Below are 21,862 nucleotides of genomic sequence, written 5' to 3'. Positions count from 1 at the left end.
ATTTTGGCATTAGGCTGTAGGAGCAACAGAGGATGTGGGAATTCTCTCACCAACCTCCATTGCTGGCTTATGATGAAAAGGGCTCAGTAGACTAAATCCCTGGCCCTAGAGAGAGAAGGGCTATGTGGAGGGTTGCAGTGAGCCTCTGAAGCTAGCACAAACTGCCTGGAAGCGTGGGACCCCTGGGGACAAGGTTGGAGCTCTGCCACAGGTTTCTGGAACTGAGTCCCCTATGTTTCTGTTCTTCTTGGCCCATATGGTGCATTTAGCATGCAGGAGCCACAACTGAGCTCCTGCATGCTATGGATGAATGTATAGGGCTCTGTTTGTTGTCTTCACAAAGAAAGAAAGAAAAGCGTGCAAAATTAATGCTAACAACAGTCTGGTCAGAGGTTCAGACTGCAGTCTTCTGGGCTCTAGTAGGACTCTTTCCAACCCTTGGGGATACCACTGGTGGACTCTCAGAACACAAGCCTGGTGCCCAAGCTTCTGCTGAGGCTACATTGAAAAAATGAATGGGCTTGGATGCCATAGGTGGATGCGGGCTCAGACCCATACCCCTGGATGAGACCACAGGTCAGCATCTTGAGAGGCTTCTGGTGCATATCAGAAGGCTTTTCGTGTAGATAGTAGTGGGGAGTTGGGCTCAAATGTGAATCTGAACCTAGGTTTCCTATGAAGTGTACCCATATCTTAAGGGCCCCATGTTGCAAATGGTTATGCACATGAGGAACGTTACTCACACGAGCAAGCATTTGCAGGATTATCCCCACAATGGAGCATGAAGAAACAGGGATAAAAATCTCTTGTGATTTTCTGGCACTAGGACCATTGCAAATTCTTTATAAAAGAAACACATGAAGTCTAAAGTCTTCTATTTTTCATTTTTAGTTTGAGAAATTCTCTTCAATCAGCTCTCTTTACTTTCTTTTCAGAACTATCTTTGGCTGAGTGGCTGAGACTGCCAGTGAATACATAACAGTAGTTAAGCAATAATTTCCCCCTAGGAAAAAATTACTTTTATGCCTAGAATAAAAAGGAATTAAATTATTTGAGGCTCAAGAAATATTTTTCTCGACACAATGAATCTATTTAGTTAATTTATTATTTTTAGTTCAGGGAAAGACTTTTTTCAAACTTATATGTGTAATAAAATAAAGACTGCATGCATAATTTTTAACCTCTGTGATATAACTATGTTAAATTATAAAAACAGTCACAAGAACAATGTTCATGATATGCAAGGCCTAATTATGTGGTGAGAACATTTGTTCTTTTTTTAATAGTCTGAAAACTCACTTTTTTTGTTTTTCATAGCCCATAGAAATAGCACAGCATACTTTTTAGAATAATGTGTCTGCCATAATGGGAATATGCAAAACATGATTATTTAAAATGAACTTTATCTCTGTTCCAAAGAGAGGTTTATCAGCTATGACTCAGAGAGAAAAAAGGTTCTATTAGAATATGAGAAATATTATTGCCTTTTTAAATATATAACTTTCAAAATAATGCTATTGGATCAGACAACAATTATCCTACTTGTATCCAAAAGAAGTTTATTTCTACATCTATATCTATTTCTATACTTTACTGCAATTGCTTTAATGTTTGCCAAAGGAAAATGTTAAAATATTAATAATACAGTAACCTATTCCATGACAATGAGTCACTAGTTTGAACTTTCATTTCTCTCTCTCTCTCTCACACACACACACACACACACACACACACACAGAGTACTAAACTTTAATATAAATACAGAAATGGAAGTAACTATATTATGAAAGATGTAATATCAAGCATCAACACTTTCCACTGGTGTGAAATAACTAGTAGTCCCTGGCTTTCAGTGTTTAGAGAGAATAAAAAGTAAAATAAAAGTGGTGTGTGTGTGTGTGGTCTCCCCAGCACTACTTTTATTTTTCCAGTTCTCTCTCTCTCTCTCACACACACGCACGCACGCGCGCATGTAGTGCTGAAAAAATAAAAGCAGTCCTGGGGAAACATATATAAATAAAGTTAACTAGATGAGAAACTCCTCTTTTAGAACTTTTAACAGTGCTGCCTTTTTAGATTCCAATTTAGAGTCTTTTGAGATTACTATGCATAGAAAATGAGTTCTTTTTCATCTGAAAGAATGTAATACATATTTTGGACATTTAATTACAGAAACAATATATATACTGTACACTATCTGAAAAGAATATAAGCAAAACACCAAGATATTTATTTCTACAACCTCTTAATGGGTGAATGTCTCCCCTGTGCATGAGGCCTACACAAATCTTATGAAGCACTTAAATTCCACTTAAATGATACACAGGGTTCTTGAACTAGTCCTCTCCACTGGAGAATGACAGTTACTCCTGCACAAAGGTGAAACACAATATCTTTACACCGTGAAGCCCTCAAAATAGGATTGAGCTGGGACAAAAGTGGCGCTCAGGTTTTTTCCTGGATTAATGTGTGTTTATATGTTTAGATTTTCAACAACTAGGAATTTAGGACCGTATATCGGTTGGGCCAAGTGTGTATATATAAGCATTAAATAAAGTAATAAGGCTGTATTAAGGATCTATTTAGCAAAGGATTTATTAAAGTAATCCAAATTTATTTTCAGGCCCTTAAACTACAGAGGTAGACATCTTTCTGTTTTTTTTTTTTAATTTACTATATATAAGCAGTAGATCTGAATGAGATTTAAAAAAAAGTTAGCAAATATTCATTCAAATAAACAGTGCAAATTTGCTTTGATGGTAACTGTGACCCTTTTATTTATTTCCCCTCAATATTTACATCACTGATTTTTTTTAAATGCAGAAGAAATTGAATAGAAAGGGGAACATCTTGTGAATTCTTTTGTAAATATGTTTTTCTGCAAAGGTTTGTGTGGAAGTATTTACCCAGTCATCTTGAAACAGACAACTAGCCCTACTGACTTATTCAAGCCCTATTCCTGTTTACAAGATTTCAAGTAATTTACTCAGAATGCAAAGAAAATACGAGATTTAAATGAATTAGTCACACAGGCAAATATCAAGCTTCAAATACAGAATACTCAAAGCAGTAATTACTGTGAACATCATGAGCAATTAATTGATTGAAATACGTTGCATAAAGCACTTTGGTTCAGATTCTTATATGTGCCCATTGTCTCCTAGGTGCAGCTGAGAGTGGTGGTGGGGGTCTAGGCCTCAGGGCTGCACTACACCATCTGATGCCCCCCCGGGTCACTTCTCCCACCAAGAAAAACTTATCGTAGTGCTCCAGCTGCACTCCCTCCCACTCTCCATGACAGCTCAGGGACTCCACAAGCCTGGGGAATGCCCCCCGGGGAGATGTGGCACCTTTCGAGACAGGCAAAAGTGGCCACATTGTATAAGAGAATCTGGCCTTTACTGACTAACAGACATGTTAGTATACATTGAAATCTGTTTGTGGATAATTCATGAACAGAAGAAAAAGCTAAATTTGTGATGAGAACAGGGCCTAAGCATCAAGTATGTCCTATCTTGAGGACTTGAGTTGGGCCTAAGTTGTGCATAGGCTCTGTGCTAGATCTCTGCATAGAGGTGAATTTCACCCCACATTAATAGTTCACACTGCTCTAAGCACTTTGCAAATTTTCATAAGATTTCGCTATTAAAGACAGAATTGTTTGCCATAGTCAGAGAGACTAAAGTTGAATTCTTTCCTTTCTGCAGCTCTTACATGTGTTTAGCTATTTCCCTCTCCTGATGGTGATTTTTCTGTACAATGTAAATTAAGAAGGAATAGAAGGCCAGCTAATACTGCCAAGAACCTCTCCTGCACATATATTTCCCAGCCACCCAATAGGGGTATCATGACCAAACCTATCTGAGATATGCTCAGGAGTTAATACACCATAAAAATACATTATTTCCTTAGCTGAAACCCCTCTATGCAGGGGACTCCCTAGAGGTGTGGTCCATACACTGTTCCTGACAAGTCAGTCCCTGCTGGCACTGGAGCTGTGATGACAGAAAGCTTGGAAGGAACCTCAGAACTAGTGCGGAAGCAGAGGCTCTCTTTATGGATGGGGACTTGCAGGGAATCTCTGGGCATTTGGACAGGATTGAGCTCCTTTACTTCTGCTGTGGTAGGTTGGCCACTCTGGCTCTCCAGTGGTGGAAATCAGAAGAAACAACACAAGGGAAACTTCAAGACTTTGCTCTCCAGCCTTCCTCCTGTGAGTTTTCCCAAGGGACTGGGTGACCTGGGCCAAAGTCGTAAATAAATACATAAAGCTGAGACATTATGTCCCCCAAAGTCAACAGCATTCAGCCCATGTCTTTGTGTTGGGCTGTGTTCCTATTATACTCTGTAGATTTGGATTACCTTTGGAAAGGGTTATAACATGGCATTACCTGGATTACTATTTCTAAAGCAAGTCTAACATTATGCTAACTGCTAATGCTTGTCTTTAAAATTCTGCTATTCCATTCACTCATTCTCAAATTACTTAGCTGATTTCCTAGGCTAATCTTACAGACCTGAATCTGTGTTTTTCTTCATCCTTTAAAGAAGAACTTAAACCTCACTAGCATAATTCAGAAGTTCAGACTTGTTTTCACATATCCCTCTATCTTTTCTGCTTCAAGGCCATGTCCTGGATTTACATGAACAATGATACAAAGAGCTAATATTTTCTTGTACAATCTGAATGAATTATAAGACTGAAGATCCCGGGCGTGGGGAGAGCGTTAGCTATTTTTTTGGTCAATACCAGCACTGTGTGAAAGTAGTCATGTTCTTTGCATTAAATCTCTTGCATGTTCATACTGGGTGATTTCATGTCCCTGACATTTCCCGTGTGGCTTTTCCCACAGAGAACATACACAAGTGCCAGTTTTTGCATGGTTTTGATGCACCTATACCTTCATTCAAGATGTTTGAGGTTTGGGCATTTTTTTTTTTGAGAATCAGAAATCTCAACTACTGTAAAATTATTAATACAGTTCATTTCCTTGAACTAATTTAACTAAGAGCTAAACAATGGCACCTGCTTTCTAGTTGAAAAACAAAGCACCACTTCAACAGTGTTTCCATCAAGACACCTTGTCCTGCAGAAGGGATCCACACTTCCTCTCTGGGAGTTAGGGGCACACTTGCTTTGGGCAAGAGTGGCAGAGCTTTCACACATGAGCGTCCAACTTCTCTAAGCTGCTGTTTGCAGATCTAAGTCAGACAAATGAAAACAAAGGACAAGGACCCAGATTTTAAAAATATTTAGGTGTAGAAGTGCTCAGCATTGCAATGCATAACTGATTTAGGAGCCTGTCTCATTTTCAAAACAGATTTAGGCACTTAGGAACCTAAACCCAATGCTAATCACTAAAATGCCTAAATACCTTTAAAAACCTTGCCAAGGTCTCTAACTATAAACAAATAAAATAACTAGACCATGGCAGCAGGAGAGAACTCTAGGGAAGGGGTATTTTCTTTCTCCTCCTGATTGCCAAGATATGGATGTTTAATCCAAAAGGACCTCAGTGAATTGAAAACAGAGGAATTTATTGATATTTGTCTTTTTTTTTTTGAAGGTCCCAGTAACAGAACACTTTCTGTGAAAAAAACAAGCAAAAAGTAGCTTTGCTGAGCACACGGAGGTTTCAGACAATCAGGGACTGAGAACCAATTCCATGTGACTTCATTTCAGTGAGCAATACAAATGAAACTTGAAAGAGAATGAAAAGTTTCTATTCTTCTATTCTAATCAGCCTTTTCTTCCATCCTCATCATCATAGTATCTAAGCACCTAGCTGTTGCAGGATTTTCAAGGACAACCAGAGTGTGCAAAAATCTGTATCTCCATCTTGAATGAAATTGTTATTGAAATAATGCCCCCCACACCACAAGTTCTTGAAAAGAAGCTCAAACTGAAAAACAGGCTGATTTTGTGTTCAATTTGTGTAAAAAATTTCTCACAGTTCAAGCTCAGTTAGTTCCATTCCTGTTTAAACTCTAATATTTGCCATTTGGACATGAACATAAACCCTTATTCCTTGGCGGTGTGTTATCTTAACTTATGGGAAACTGCATGGTAGTCAGTAAATTTGGGCTTAAGCCATAGCTGGACATATTCCACTATGACCAAAGTAATAACACTTTCTTTCTATCTTTAAAACAGATCACGGCCAAGTCCTTCTAGACCAATTTGGATGTTTATTTTATATTTGAGGCATAATATGAATTGTAATACTGCATAGTACAGAATTTTCTTCCTCAGCTCTGGCAGACCTGCAGCTGGGGATAAGTATTACCGGACTTTCTTAACTCTGACATTCTTTTTTCTAGATAATGATTTTCAAAATCACTTCACAATTGTAAAGGTCTCTGTACAGTAATTAATATTCATGTATGGTTCTATTAGGGGCTAGTTTTCAGATCTAAGAATCAGTGTCAACCATGAACTTCCCTATTCACATTCACACACACACAAAAATCTTATAAACAAAAAACAATGCAAGATGAAACTCTGGTGAAGCCTTACTTACTTTAAATATGATTTTTTTAAAAACTTCATGGTCCACTCTTCCAGACAATAACTCTGCTTATCTTTATAGTCCTCCACCTAGCAGTTTATAGTTTAGAAGCATTTCTAGAAATCTCATCAGCCCAGGCAGGCAGACAAGACAATGAAAGCCAGGCAACCACTTTATTAATTTAACACATCTGGAAAACTAACCAGCAATATCTCATCCAGTGCAAGTCAACCTTCCTTCAGTAAACCTTTGCCACTTGCAGAGGAACAGTCCACCGCTCCCGCAAACCTATTTTCCAGTTCCTTGACTTGGGCCCAGTATTGGTTTTTTCGACCCCATACAAGGGTTCATGAAAAGGGAGTGTCACCTCATTGTACTGCACATTAAGAGCCCTGTTGCTCCCCCCAAACTTTCACTGAGGGATGTCCTCCATTATTCCTCATTCCAAAACTGTTTTATCAGGGAACTGGACTCCGTATTCAATTGGTACCTGCACTGGACACCTATCAAGTTGCCATAACTTAAACACTTTGAAAACCTAACCTACCCACAGTATCTCTGGAATGCTGAGAGGAAGGCAAAGGAACCAGAATCAGTCTGGCAGTATGGGAAACATTCCTTCCCATCCCCGAAGCAATTGAGCTCTCACCCACAGGAAGGCCCAGAAACCCTGCCCTCCTCTACTCCCAAGAGAAGGAACCAGTGTTCAGGAGCAAAGAAAGATACCGTAGGTAGTGAAAAGGCCAATAAAAACTCTTGCTTCAGGTACATGGAGAAAATAGTCTTCTGCCAGATCCTTTAATTGGGCCAATTGGCTAAGATGATAGGGATTGCACAGCTCCCATTAGGTAGTTCCTCCTGCCAAGCTCATGAGGATACTGAGAGCCTTTGCAAAGGGGTTGGAGGTGGGGGAGGAGGGCACTGCTGAGGGTGACAAAACTTTACAAGTAGAGTTAGCTGGAAAAAAAATGATGGAACAGTTTGCTGTTGAAAAAAGCAGCAGTATCAACATCTAAATGTTTGAGGGAATGTACTGATTTCAACAAAAACGTGGACAGGAAAATGTCACAATGTTTCATTTCAACAATATTGAAGTATGTTGATAACTTCTTTTCTCTGATTATAGTATATTAAAATAGCAATTTAATATATTTAATATGTATATATAACACATGTAATATAATACAAAAGTGTTGACACTAGTCAGTGAAATGTTTTGGTGGTCCTAAAATTATTATTTCTTTTTTTTACATTTTAATTTCACAGGAAATTTTTGAAATTTTGGCTTTCAGTCGAATGTTGAATGATTCCCCCCGCACCCCAACCTACCCCACCCCAAATGTTGGGATTTCCCATGGAATGAAAATCCTGTTTCCTGACCAGCTGTAAAAGGGGTCCAGAGGGCTCTTCCCGCTTCTGGCCCAGAAAAAAAGCCAGGCCAATCTCCCCACTGTCCACCCCTGTGCACATACACTGGCCCTTTCTTACACCATTATTAAACAGTTAATCATGACTTGGTTTTGTGCCAAGTGACATAGGCCTACTTACACTAGAAACACTCACCATTTTAACATTTCATCAAACACATTAAAAAAAAAGAAATATATCTACATTTTAATTGCTAAGAAGTTAAGTAAAACTTCATTTTAACAATTTCCCTTACTCTTTTTTCATTTAGCTGTGTAGAATCTTTTAAAGAGAAAACCACTCATTTGGCAGTCTTTTAGATTATATTAAAAGCCTTTAAGTGGTAGTTCTTGATGTGTTCTTGAAGTTTGATCCTGTGTATTATGACAAAATCAGTTGAATGCATAGAAGAGAATGAGGAATCAATAAAAGCACAAGATAGCACATTACATCTACTGTCTTTTGGTCTTTCTTGCTTACAGTTTAGCTCCTTGAACATTATAGGAAAAGCCAATACTTTATGCCCTTATTAGCCACCTTGAGACCTTTAGGAGGCTCAGGTTAAAACATGATTTTTGCCTGTTTTTTGTCTCAACAATATTGCATGAAAAAATTGTCCTAGCTGGTGAATTGGGATGAAATCTCAGGCTATGTTCCTATACAGGGTGGGGTTGGCAAGATTCTGGCTGGTGCTGGGACCCTGGGATGGTATTGAGGGGCTTAGGGTGGAGTTGGGGGCCCACCCCAGCCACGAATAGGGTGTCACCTGGGACCTCTGAGATTGGGCTTTGGGCCCAGCCAAGGGCCACCATTGCATTCATAGACTCATAGAAGATTAGGTTTGGAAGAGACCTCAGGAGGTCATTTAGTCCAACCCCATTGTAGTGCAGGGTTTGGAGACCCAGCCAGGAGCCCCTGAGTCAGTGCCGGAGGCCCCCAGGGTTAGGCAGTTGGGTCTAGCAGGAGCCCCCGGGTTGGTGGCCTCCAGTATTAGGTGGCTTCCCATAATAGGGGGCTGGGGGAGGGCTGGCAGGAAACCTCCAGCAGGATTTACACAGAGGATGCACCAGAGTCACAGATTAGTTCCTATTGTAATTTTAAACTGCAATGTTTTGTAGAATAATGCAGGTTATTTTACAGAGTTGGTGGATTATTTTTCTTACATTGTTTTCCTTGAGCAAATGCATTTAGGTCCTTAATGCAGCAACTTTTTGTCTCCTGCAAAAACCCCTGAGCTCCAATGGCAAAAATATGAGTGAAAATTTGTTAAATAGGCCCATGAAAAAATGGCGTTAGAATATTCAGTTAAAAGAAGGACTCAACAAGTTATTTTATTGCCTACCACCTACACACCAAATAAACACTGCTGGGAAAGCTGGAGAAAACAACACATCACATTTTTCAGTGAATAACTGAATTGTTACCAGTTTCTAACTGTTGCACATATATAATCCAAACTGACATTCATATTTTCCCCTTCAATTTATTTCTTTTTTATTTGATCTTAAACACTGCAGAGCAGAATATTCATGTGTTCTATTGCTAACTCGTAAGTCACTGAACCTGACTGGAGTCTTGCAAACTTTTACATAATAGTGGCATCTATGTACTGATTGTCTCCCTACTCTCTGAAGATGTTCTATCACTAAGAGAGAGAAGAAAAAACAAAACAAAAAACAAACAAACCAGTTGCTCTGTAATGTTTTGATATATAATTCACATATTTAAGGTATATTGGTTTTTACCTATGACTATTGATTGTGTTCTAACTACGCTGTCATTTATTTTTTCTCTCTTCCCGCCCTTCCCCGCCCCCCCAGTTGCCATCTGTGCATGAATGTTGTTTCCTTATGATAAGAATGGTGGAGATAAAGAGGATGATGGACGAATGATGATTTAATTGCTTTTCTTTTTCTGCTGTATTTTGCTACATTCACTAAAAGTAATAGCTAGTAACAGCTGTAGGCAGCCTCTCCTGTTTCAAATATCATTGAATGAAGAACAATTGTTTCCCTGCACTAAAAAAAAAATAGAGGAAAAAATCTGTCACATTTAATGTGCAAGGAAACCACTAGCTACAGCACAACCTTTAAAAAAAAACTGATCTCAGATATAGATTAACTGAAAGGTTCAGGGAGTTAAAATCCTATTCACCCTATGGCTGCAGCTTATTTTGTAATACTTGCATGCCTCATCTTTATGAATACTCTGGACAACCCCTTTTAAAGTCAAGGCACCCATTTTCTGCAGGTTGGTTTTAGAGGAACAGGGTCTGTAACTCACTGTGCATGGGATTATGTGTGAAATATTTAATTGCAAGTGCACAAAAGATCATGAATGGGTGAATGAGATCCAATTAAATATGAACATGTCTTGAACTTCTGTCACTTATTTTGAGAGCAAAACTTGAACATCTCCCCCCCCTCCCCTTTTTTGAACTTTTCAAGTGTTCAGATTAGTCTTTTCTTGCTTCCTGGCTGAGACCAGAATTGGAAGTGCTTAAAAACCTATGAAAACAGGACGTTTTGGTATAATTTTTAAGCAGGACTGTCATATGACTATGATAAAGAATAACAGAAAGAGTCAATTACCTTCTAAAAGTGAATAAAAAAACCCAGTGCTATCTCTAAGTATATTCTGTCTCTCTCTTCTTCAGCGTACTGTTTCTGCTTCGAATCTTCTTAGGCCCTTTCCTAACTGGCTTCCTGCTACCAATTTAAACAAACAGTTCACATACCCTTGAGGATCACAGAACTGGCCATAAAATTTCCATCAAAATGAAATTTCAGTAACAAAAGGAAAAGTGGTTTCTGACCATCTCTACTGGATAAGAAGCAGTATACTGGTGGAAGACCATTTTCATATGTTCCATAAGTGTTCTGGTCAACTTCTACATACACGACCAGATTGGGTAAGCAACCAAACTTCTGAAAGCCTATCAATACAGAAACTGAATCTTCTGAGGGTCACTCATCTGTTCTGTAAATAGACCTAAAGATATTAAAGTGGGTGGAAAACAAAACAAAAACAGCACTTTGATCTCTATGAGAATTCCACACCTGTGATTATCATGTGGCCTCTGGATGTAAATCAGGGGGCAAGACATGAATCTGTATCAATAGTCACTGGAGTCTATGGATACTAATCCCTGCTATGTGACAGGGGTATTGACATTTGTCACCCTGATCCAGAAAGTAAAGTCCAGTACCTTACCATACCCAGGACACACACTCATTATTCCAGAGAAGTGCAAACTACACCTTCCTGTGCCAGTAGTAGTGATGGTTACTGCAACAGGGTGAGAGTCAGCCACCCTCCTCTCCAAGCAGTTTTGCAAGGGAAGAAGGCAGCTTTATTCTTCTATGAAGTTGCTGGAGAATGCACTGAATCATCAGATCCCCTGGCTGTGCTACCCTGTCCAGCACCTCCCACTGTTGAGGCAACACTGTGGCTGTCCACCCTTCCTTCTAGTGGAGTGGGTTTGCAGGTGCTTTGTGCAATTTCCCCCCATGCAGACACTCCACTACAAGGGCTTGCACTGGTAGAAGCCAGTGGAAAACCATGGGCAAATGCAGCCCACAGCCTATGGATATACAGCTGCAACATCTGATGCCACAGGGTAAAAGGCATTTGGACCCAAAAAAGGGCAAGGCAGCTTTAGTCTTTATGCTTTAGTGCAAAAACCATGCTACAGAAACCTGCATGTGTTTCATAATACACTACAATGAACCATTATGGAGCAGGTAATTAATTAATGTCCTATACAAAGGCAGTCTAAACTGTCTTATATTGGTTACCTATGTATTTCATTAAGTCATTGCTACAGAGTTATCCACAGGCATTGAAACAGTATTTCCCTTTTGGTGTGCAATAACAGACATTTTTATGCTTGTTGTTAATGTTTGTATTCAGTGATACAGATATGCATGGCACTTTACATAGAAAATGAAGACTTCCTGACCCAGGGATCACACAATCTAGACTGGATATGGCATGATGTGATATAAGGAGAGATGGCATGAGGCAAGGACAGGGAGTGAAGTAAACACAAAGTATGGTGGAGAGATTGTTTGTTTTGCAAAGTAGCACCATGCTAGCTACTTAATGACCCTGAGAGGGCTATCAGTAGCAAGAACTGAACCTGGAACCAAAGGTTATCAAATGCCTGATCGAAGAGTCCCAATTCTCTTAGCTCATAGGCTGTAGCACACTAAGAATCTTCCCTGTGCTACAGTTGCTAGAGGGAGATAGAAAGCCACACTGTGTAAATGTAGATTACATCTGGATAGCTAGTTGGAACCTGGTATAGGAGATTATTGTCTGCAACAGAGAGGTGTTAAGGAAATACTTGAAGGTGGAGAGTGAGTTTACATGTTGACCAGGATGGGGGAGGACATTTCAGAAGGTTTTTTTAAAAAAAAAGGGAATGAAAAGAAGTGGACTTGATGGAACACAATGCCCATGGAAGAGGGATGAGATGCACACATTCACAGGGGCAGAGCTGTGCAGCGTCTTGAAGGCAAAGATGAAGATTTGTATTTGATATCATTCAACTGTAAGTGTTTAGTGGGACCTGTATGTAAATAACAATGCAGGCAAAAGTCAGTTACACAGGACATTTCTGGCAAGCACACAATTCCACAATCCCAGTTTTATTTTCTGAGAGACCATATCAGAAAGTATTCCTCATTTGATGAGCAAGAAACTGTCCAGAGTAATGAAGAGAAAAATAAGAAACTAGACAGAGAATCAGAGAAAGACAGATGAGTTGGAGAAAGGGCAGATGAAACAATTGGGAAATGGAAAGAAAAGCAGTTGGAACTATCTGGGAAAACACCACAGCCAGTAATCAGTGACTTCCAGTTCTTTGTTGTGCATCCATGCTGAAAAAGAATGTTAGAAAATCTAGTGCAATACCTTGTTATGCAGATGTTTTACTCTAACAAGGAGGGCTTCATTTAAGTATAATGTTGTTTGCTATGTGCAAAACTGAAACTGAAACATTTGTAAAGGTTTCTTTGTGCTGTTTCTAATCTATAATTTAACACATTTGTTCCACTAGAACAAACATTTGCTGAATGTCATGGAAATGTTTTTTTTTTCTTTTTCTTTTTTAAGTATGGTGTCAGCAAGTTCTCTTCTGAACATAACACTGGAACAAGGAAGCACCTGAGCAGAAACACAAAATAATTTTTCAATATTTCATATGCAGTTGGGAGTTTTTTTTAACTGATACTGTTGAGTTAATATGAACATTTTTCCCCCCATTGGCTTTGTCATGTGTTCACCGAATCTTCCTTATGTTCTTCATGAGTCAAAGATATTAAACACAGATGCCTATATATCTCTGTGCAGAAACTTGCCCCATGAACCAAGTCTTGAATAACATATACCACTGACCTTTGTGATCAATAAAACAAACAAGGAAGCCAAGGGCTTGTAGTCTACATTTTTCTAGAAGTACCATTTCTCTTCTGAACAGCTAAAATAAATAATTCTTTCAGTGTTACGTGCTGCCTCCTAGAAGCATTTTTGTGTGTGATGTACAATATCACATTACCTTTGATGTTACGTCTTGTTTGGGGGCTGATCTGACGACAAACTTTCAAAAGCCCCCTACTATGAAAGTCAAATTAAGTGCCCTTATGAATATGCATGAACATAAAACTAGTATAGTCATTTTCTATGGTTACTTACTGTGCTGGGTGGCCCTGGAAGCCATGCCAAATGGTTTTGATTTTGCATTTGAGATTCTTAATGGTAGCAATTATCTGTTGCAGCCATGCAGTACCAGACATGACGGGTGTTAGAGTTACTTTGAAAATAATAAAAATAAAAAATAAAAATAACCTCCCCCCCCCCAAACTGAAGATGCTAATTCTCACATTTTAGTTCCTACAGGGCAATTAGCCCCTACTAATGATGTTTATATTTATATGCAAATGTCTAAAAAATGAATCTTACCAGATACTTCATACTAATGCTGCTGGGATAGCTGAGCATTCCATCTGTCTGTAGAAAATATCTGCCGTTAGCTCTACGGGTTGCCGGTTTCAGGAACAAGAACTATTTAATCTTAAGTAATTCATTCTCTATTTTGTTTTCCCTTCTCCTTCTGCTCTTTCATAAAGACCTTTAACTAATGTACAACACAGAATGTCTGTTTAGGGTATCAGCAGAGGTGCTAGGCACATTTCCCACACAGCATTAGTCTCTCTGGTTTTTTTTCATGATTGCCTTATATATTATACCTTCCAACACTCCTGAACTCTGAATAATAATTTAATAACCAAACAGATTTTGCAGAGGCAGTCATTTGTTAGTAGCCCACTTTCTTGTGATCTCCATGATACGCAAACAAGGATGACAATCAGGGGTGGTAGCATACTATAGACTTTACTTCCTAATGAGCTAACAAAAAAAGATCTCTTCATTGAGAGCTGTTCTTCGGAGACAAGGAGAACTCTGGTTCAAATTTCCAGGCTAACTGCTCTAATATGCCACATTCATAACAAAATCCTCAATTCATTGGACTATGTAACTTTGATAACAGGATGAAAACTAAACAAGGACCACTTGGACAAGCACACTGGTTTACCATCAGTATAGTTTGTCTGATCTTGTGCACTTTAGGTGTAAAACCAGCCACATTTTAATCAAATCACTGTAGAAATAGGATCACTGAAAGCAGCACTTTACCTGTCCTAAAATAATTCCATTTGGTGAGCACTATGAAACCATTATATCATTAGGAAATTAGTTTTTATTAAGCTTTACAGTGATGGGTCAGTTAAGCTTACAGACAGCGACTATTTTTAAAATTAATTTTACTGCTTTATGTTATTGTAATTAAAGATTGTAAAGTCTTCCACATTTTATGCATGCAACAAGCTATTAAATGAAACAAAGATATAAGAATAAGTCTGTGATAAATTAAAAAGGCTTCATTAATTAACATAACATGAACAGTTACTTGATCAGCTATGTTAGTGCTTTGAAATGCTCAGAGGTAATTTATTTAGAACAGTGACATTTATAGGGACATAAACTGATCATCAGCTGAGGTTAGAAAGACTTTTTCCCAAATGGTGCTGTGTTGCATAAGGCTAAGTGCTTTCTGGGATTTTTTTCACTATCTTCTCAAGGATATTGCATCAACTACAGATTCTGGTTAATGAATAATTATCTCTGGAAATATATACAAAACTCATATACCCATATTTGTAATCTCTGAAAATACAGAAAATGATCAAGACTTGAAATTGAGCATACTTTCTTTTTATCCATTTCTATTATTAGGACAATATTATTAAACTACATTTTTTAATTGTCCCACTATCTCTCCAGGAAAAATAAGACAAATAAAGAACAGGGTCTCCTGATTATTGCTTTGATACTCACTTTGTAATTGTGGAAACAAAATGCTAAAACACAAGGACTGTCCTGCTTTGTTGTTATGAATTCTACAAAGACATGTCTACTAATCACTAGGAGATGATTTGTTTCTATTTATTATCCAGACTTTAGGAGCTTAGGAAAAGCACTTACCTCAGTGAGTTATTCAGGTCCCTCTTCCAACATCTGAACAATCAAGGACGCATGACTAATTCCCATTAAGCTCAATGGCTTTAGCTGCAATTCCCCCACCTGTTACAAAGTTTAAAATTGTGATTTTGTTTAACTCTTTCAGTACAAGAAATAACATTCATTAACTGATAACAATTTATACAGTATTATTGAAGTTCAAATGTTACAAAGTTTAAGGGGTTTTTTTCTGTTTATTTTGTAGATAAGCAGAGAACAGGGAAAAAAAGAATTGGCGAAAAAATATATTGCATATGGATGTGTTCTCTTATAATGCTTTTATTCAGACAAGCTGTGGTCTAATTTTCAAGAACAGACTTCTCAAAGATTTCACCTTCACCCTGAATGTAGCTGTGACAAGTGAGTCAAGGTCCAGTAATTCCAATTAGAAAGGTTTTCTCATAAAGGTAAGCATATTGCGCTCTCTGACAATACTGTATTAGGGCAAAATTATTGTGAAAGGGTTTCTCTTTAAAGGGGGCCGTAGTAGGTACAATAATCTTATTCAGTGACTTAAAACTGTGACATAAAGCAATGGATAGTACAATGTATCTCTCCAGCACAATCTGCCTTTCACATCAGTGCTCTACAAAGCAGAACAATTACGTTCATGTGGTTTTACTCTTAAAAGAAGGCAAAAGTTAGACAAATTCACAGGAAGAGAACTAGAATGATGGCTTCCAATGGTGTTTACAATTTTACATCTAGTTTTATTTGTTTTTAAGCCAAAAAGATCAAATCATGCTTAGCAGTGGTGAAAGGCTACTTAATGAGATGTAGGTTGTTTTTGTACGCCCCCAAGTTTATGGAGGTGAAAGATTCTCATGAAGCTGGCCAGGAGGATTGAAGAAGGATTGTACATCATAATGCAAGGGGAGGAATTAAAAGAAGACTGAGAGTAGGTGGTTCTTATGACCTAGAATGTATCCTGTTCAGCATGACACAGAGCACAAAAGTCAATGAGTTTGTTTCCAATGACTACAACAGGCTTTGGATCAGGCCCTTTGTGATCAACCAGTTGTAGATGCATCCCTTTGATTGCTGCCTTAGAGTGGCCGGTTTGAATAATGCTACGAAAATTTTCAAAGATGGAGATGACTGGCTGCATGGTTATGAGTTATTTGATCCTTGTCAGGGCAGGCAGCAGGAGGGTAGGCAGTTGTAGAAGGCCGTTGGGAATGTTTGTCTTTCTGGCCTATTTAACCAAACTGTTTTCCTTTAATTAAGTCTAATGAAAAGTCTAGAAACACTATTGTTGAGTCATATAAAAGTGAGTGAATAATGCTGCCATCCATGGAATAATTTTCTTCATTATTTTTCATTATTCAGCTAGCTAATAACATGCACTGAACAATATCTTCATTGAATAGTTTAATTACCAAATATGTTAATATTTAAGATATGATTTCATCTAGTATTTGATCAGTTCTATAGACATCCTGGGGCATATGTGACATCCTGACTCATTCAAGCTTTACTATTTTTTGTGACCTATCAAAACTCCATGAACTTTCTATCTCAGTTACCTTTGTGATATCCCATCTATACAGACACAGTAACTGAACTGGTCATAATGAGTATTTATGTTGCACAGAATATAATATGTTCTATCATTTGAGATTAAAAATGCAGTCTATAAAATGTAGAATTACAACTGTAAACCATTCCGCACTAAGGCAAAGGAATCAGATTTATTTTGCTGTTTTATTATACATACTAGTATAGCCCCTCAAAGGCTATTAGCTGCTTTTAAATACCACAGTTAGAAAATAATATCGAGACACTACGGAGATATCATAGCTGATTTCCCATACAGACTAAAGCCATGCTGACTGGAAACATTGCTTATGGCTCCTCAAACAGCTGACTAATATATACTAGGCTTTCCTTATTCATGTCTAAATACTGGTGACATCATAGCAGAATTTTTTAAAACCTTCTTGATCCACCACTAAGTTTGCACACTTAGCAGCTGACTTCCCACTGACCTGCTGCACATTATCTATCTATCTCCTTGGTGATCCCCTAGTATGATGACCTGCCACCATTCCTTCCATAATAACTTTTCAAGGTTATTTCCATCTCTTTCCCTTCTGTGACCAAAATACATAATTTTCTGCCTGTTGCTTTCTGAGAGCAGAGTTCCCGTCTCTCAAAAAATATTTTCAACATAAATGTTCATCTTTTCCATCTACAGACATGCCAGAGTCTTTTTGCCAGAACCACATCTCAAAGGCTTGAATTTTCTTCATGTCAGCAGGTCTAATTGCCCAGGATTCACACCCATAAATCATGATGGAAAAATTAAGCTTTTCACCAGTCAAACCTTCAAATATTTTGAGATGACACAGTTTTCCACACTTTTGTAAGGGAGGTCATGGCTGAGCAAGCCATCCCCTGTTTTCTCATTTCTTTTGAGCAGTCTCTTTGATTGGATATATATGATCCCAGATAATTAAATTCATCTATTACTTCAACAGTTTGATGTTAATTGTGATATTTCATGATTAACCCTAATTTGGCCCTTGTCTAGAGTGTGCGCGTATGCATGTGTCCATATACAATTATGGAGGCACCCTTGTGGCTCCAAAGCTAAAAATGCTCTGAAATTTGCACAAAGCAGAATTAAAATCTATTTCATACTTCAGTGTTTGAATTGAATCTTTAGTTTTAACCACAAGCTCTTTGTAGGTCAAGTGCATTTTTCATAATATTTTCTTGGTCAATATTTAACTTTGGCAGAGGAAACATTTCAATCAGTTCTTCTTGAAATGTTTCCTAAAACATTTTCTTCTAGTTAAAGAACTACAAGCCCTGCAAACTCCAAACTTCACAAGTTTTCTTAGCACCTGAAAAATAGGACAGTTTTGAAATTTTATGGCCTTATTCTCCTCTCACACTGCAATCATTTCTTTGAATTCACTGAAGTAGTTCCTGATTTATCAGGGTATACGTGAAAAGCAAACCACGATCTTAAAGTTTTAACACCAAAAGAGTTATTTGCCTTTTCATTATAACCTATTTTTTCTTCTGTAAAGACTCGGTAACAACTATCAATCCCTGCTAGCTCCTTATGTTCACGTACAGTGTCAGCCTGACCCAGTCATTCTATTTGTTACACCTGTACTCTGTCTGTGACAATGTACTAAGGTCAGAGTTAAGGTAGCACAAATCAATGACCAGCCGTAATTAATTCTGCAACACATAGGTCTAACCTTGCTTTATAAATTGCCTTCATACTGCTATTGTTGCATTGTAACAAACAATTCACTGCTCACCATCACTGCTTCCTCTCATTCTCCTTTCACAACTTTCATATACACAAATGTAAAGAAACTACAAGACAGAACATACTTCTGCATCCTTTCGCCCCCCCCCCCCACATATATACTATGGAGAACTGAGAAATATTTTTTTATAAACCACATATGCACCTTGGCGCAGCTGAATGATATTACTCTGTCTGAATGCACAGTTGAATCTAAAACAGGGGTGTTTAAAGAAACCAGGAAGGAAAGATAAAATTAAAGAGGCAAGAAAAGTAAAACAATGGCCTAGATAAGAAGCACTTCCTCAAACTGTAGCCAGGTTTATAGCCATGAAGTGGGATTCCCTAACCCGAATCCTGGTGGCAGGGCTATTTGCCAAGGCTGAGAAACTGATGCTCAAAAGACCAGTTGAAATATGGCCCCACAGAGAGGGTGGGGGGAAGTTTCAGTGGTCTGTAGGCTGATATTGAGGTACACTGGGAAAGCATGCTCCAGGCTGGTAGAGGCTGACAGTTGGGGGCTTGCAGTAAGCAAGCTGTAGGTTGATGCTCAGTGAAAATGGAGGGGCACCAGGACTAAGTCAGGGCTACCCAGGGGCTTGAGGAGAATATCCATGTAATTCTCTGTTATTTTAAATCCACTTCTAAACATTTGTTCATCTTTTGGCAAAATAAATCCTACTTTGTTTTGGAGAAGCTGTTTTTATACCACTTCATACGATTACAGTCCACAGGCTCCAGGAGGGAAACTCTTGCAGATGTCATGCCCATTGGGCCTGCTAAGTAATATGGCAACTGGGGAGTGTGGGTAGGGAGTGCATATTTCCTCATACATAGTAAACTTAACTCTGAAAGAATACTACTCTATTTGAGTCAAGGTTGTTGTTGTATGGTGAAGTATGCATTATCAAATAAGTATATTTTAAAGGTAGATTTAAAGCTGTTCAAATACAATTCCCACCAGCAAATACAAAGAATCTAGGAAATCAACAACTAAGTTCTTTCTACACCATCCACAAAACACATATCACTTACTCTGGTCACATCTATTTAAATATTTCCACAAGTGCTGGTGCTAGCCAATTAGGGGCCCTCAGCAGAAATAGTTTTGGGCTAACCCCCAGACAACACATGCTAATAATAGGGGGCCACCTTGAGCTGCTCAGGGCCTTAAGCAATTGCTTAATCTGCTTATGCCTAGTGCCAGTTCTGACTTCCACCACCCACAATACACACATTTTATTCATCACATCATCAAACTTCCAACCTCCACTACAACTTTGTTATTTATAGAAATAAGTGGGTGGTGATATGGTAATGTGCCATGCTTCCTGGGTACATTGCTCTTGCTGAGACCCATTGTCCAGGCCAATGGGTGCACCCCTTTCAATTAGCAGGTCCATGACTCTGATTCTATTTAGGATGGGGCCCCACAACCCAACCATTTTCCCACTACATCTCTGGGTTACACCCCCTCCCCCACATCTTCATATACTGTACAAAATATTATATCAGGGATAGACAACCTTTGGCATGAGGCCCGCCAGGGTAAGCCCCCTGGCGGGCTGGGCTGGTTTGTTTATCTGCCACGTCTGCAGGTTTGGCCGATCGCAGCTCCCACTGGCCGCGGTTCGCCGCTCCAGGCCAATGGGGGCTGCAGGAAGCGGTGCGGGCCGAGGGATGTGCTAGCCACCACTTCCCACAGCTCCCTTTGGCGTGGCACGGCGAAGCGCGGCCAGTGGGAGCTGTGATCAGCCGAACCTGCAGATGCGGCAGGTAAACAAACCAGCCTGGCCCACCAGGGGGCTTACCCTGGCGGGCCATGTGCCAAAGGTTGCCAATCCCTGTTCTAATTCAACAGCCAGTACCTAATCCCAAGGCCGCATCATTTCCAGGACAAATCACTAAAACCCTCTCTTTTAGTTATCTGCTGTGGAAAAAAAGATTGGTCTATAATGATTTTTATTTATATAGTGCTTTTTCATATGTAGACCTCAAAGCACTTTACACGGGTGGTTAAACTTTATTAGCTGGATTTTACAGTTGGCCTAACTAAGTAAAGAGATTTCAAGCAATTTTCATGAGGGACTATGGTCAAGTGGATTAATACATGGGCCTATCGCCTCAGAGATTGAGGTCCTCTTCCCAGCTCTGCTTCAGACTTCCTATATAACATTTTTCAAGTTAGGTTTTTGCTTTTCTGGTACTCCATCTGGAAAATGGATCTATGCACATTCCCTCCAGGGAAACTGCACATTTTGTTGGGAAATGTAGACCTTTTTTTATTAGATTCTGGCATTCCCTCTCTCTTTTGGAAAATGCCCTGAGCTGGCTTAGGTTGTCAATGAAAATGTTTTGTCACCATGTGTTCTCTACTTCAGATTTATTGATAGGAAATTGCATCTACTTTTCAAATAACAACAACTTATTTGACACTTTTACTACTCCTTATCATAAACTGTTTCTTGCACAAACCAATGCCAAAAGCTGCCTGTATTTCAAGCTTTGTGGTACGTGGTGCCGTTGGCAATTAGAGAGACAGAAAGAAACATTAGTACCCTGACAAAAAGATTTCAAAAGAGCCACATTAAATTATGGCACTTAAAGTACTCCAAGTTTTCAGAAAATGGTTTATTGCTTGAGACTTCATTCTAGACACTTGAAAGAATGAGGATTTTTCTATAGTAACACCGGGGATCATAATTCAGCCTCAGAATAGGCCACTGGCTGTAAAAACACAAGTATTAGACACTACCACTGTGCCACAATAAATCATACTCTTTTGTCTAGAGTGCTGATCCTACAGCTCCAGACATCATGGTCTCTGTCACCTGAGTTAAAGGATGCTCTGGCTCAGCTATTAGCTATGGGAGGATGTGTCCTAAGCTGTAATTAGCTCTGTGTGTGTGTGTGTGTGTGTGTGAGAGAGAGAGAGAGAGAGAGAGAGAGAAAGCATTTTGAAGACTTAAGCAGAGCACAGATCTTGTATTGTTACTCTGAGCGAGTGTGAATTTCACCCAAAAGCACAAACAAGGGGTATGAACAGAGAAGAAGAGACTTGGTTTATAAATTCATATTAACACATGTTATTGCA

This window comes from Natator depressus, chromosome 8, assembly GCF_965152275.1.
Source record: "Natator depressus isolate rNatDep1 chromosome 8, rNatDep2.hap1, whole genome shotgun sequence".
NCBI lineage: Eukaryota > Metazoa > Chordata > Testudines > Cheloniidae > Natator > Natator depressus.
This window is presented reverse-complemented; position numbering follows the sequence as displayed.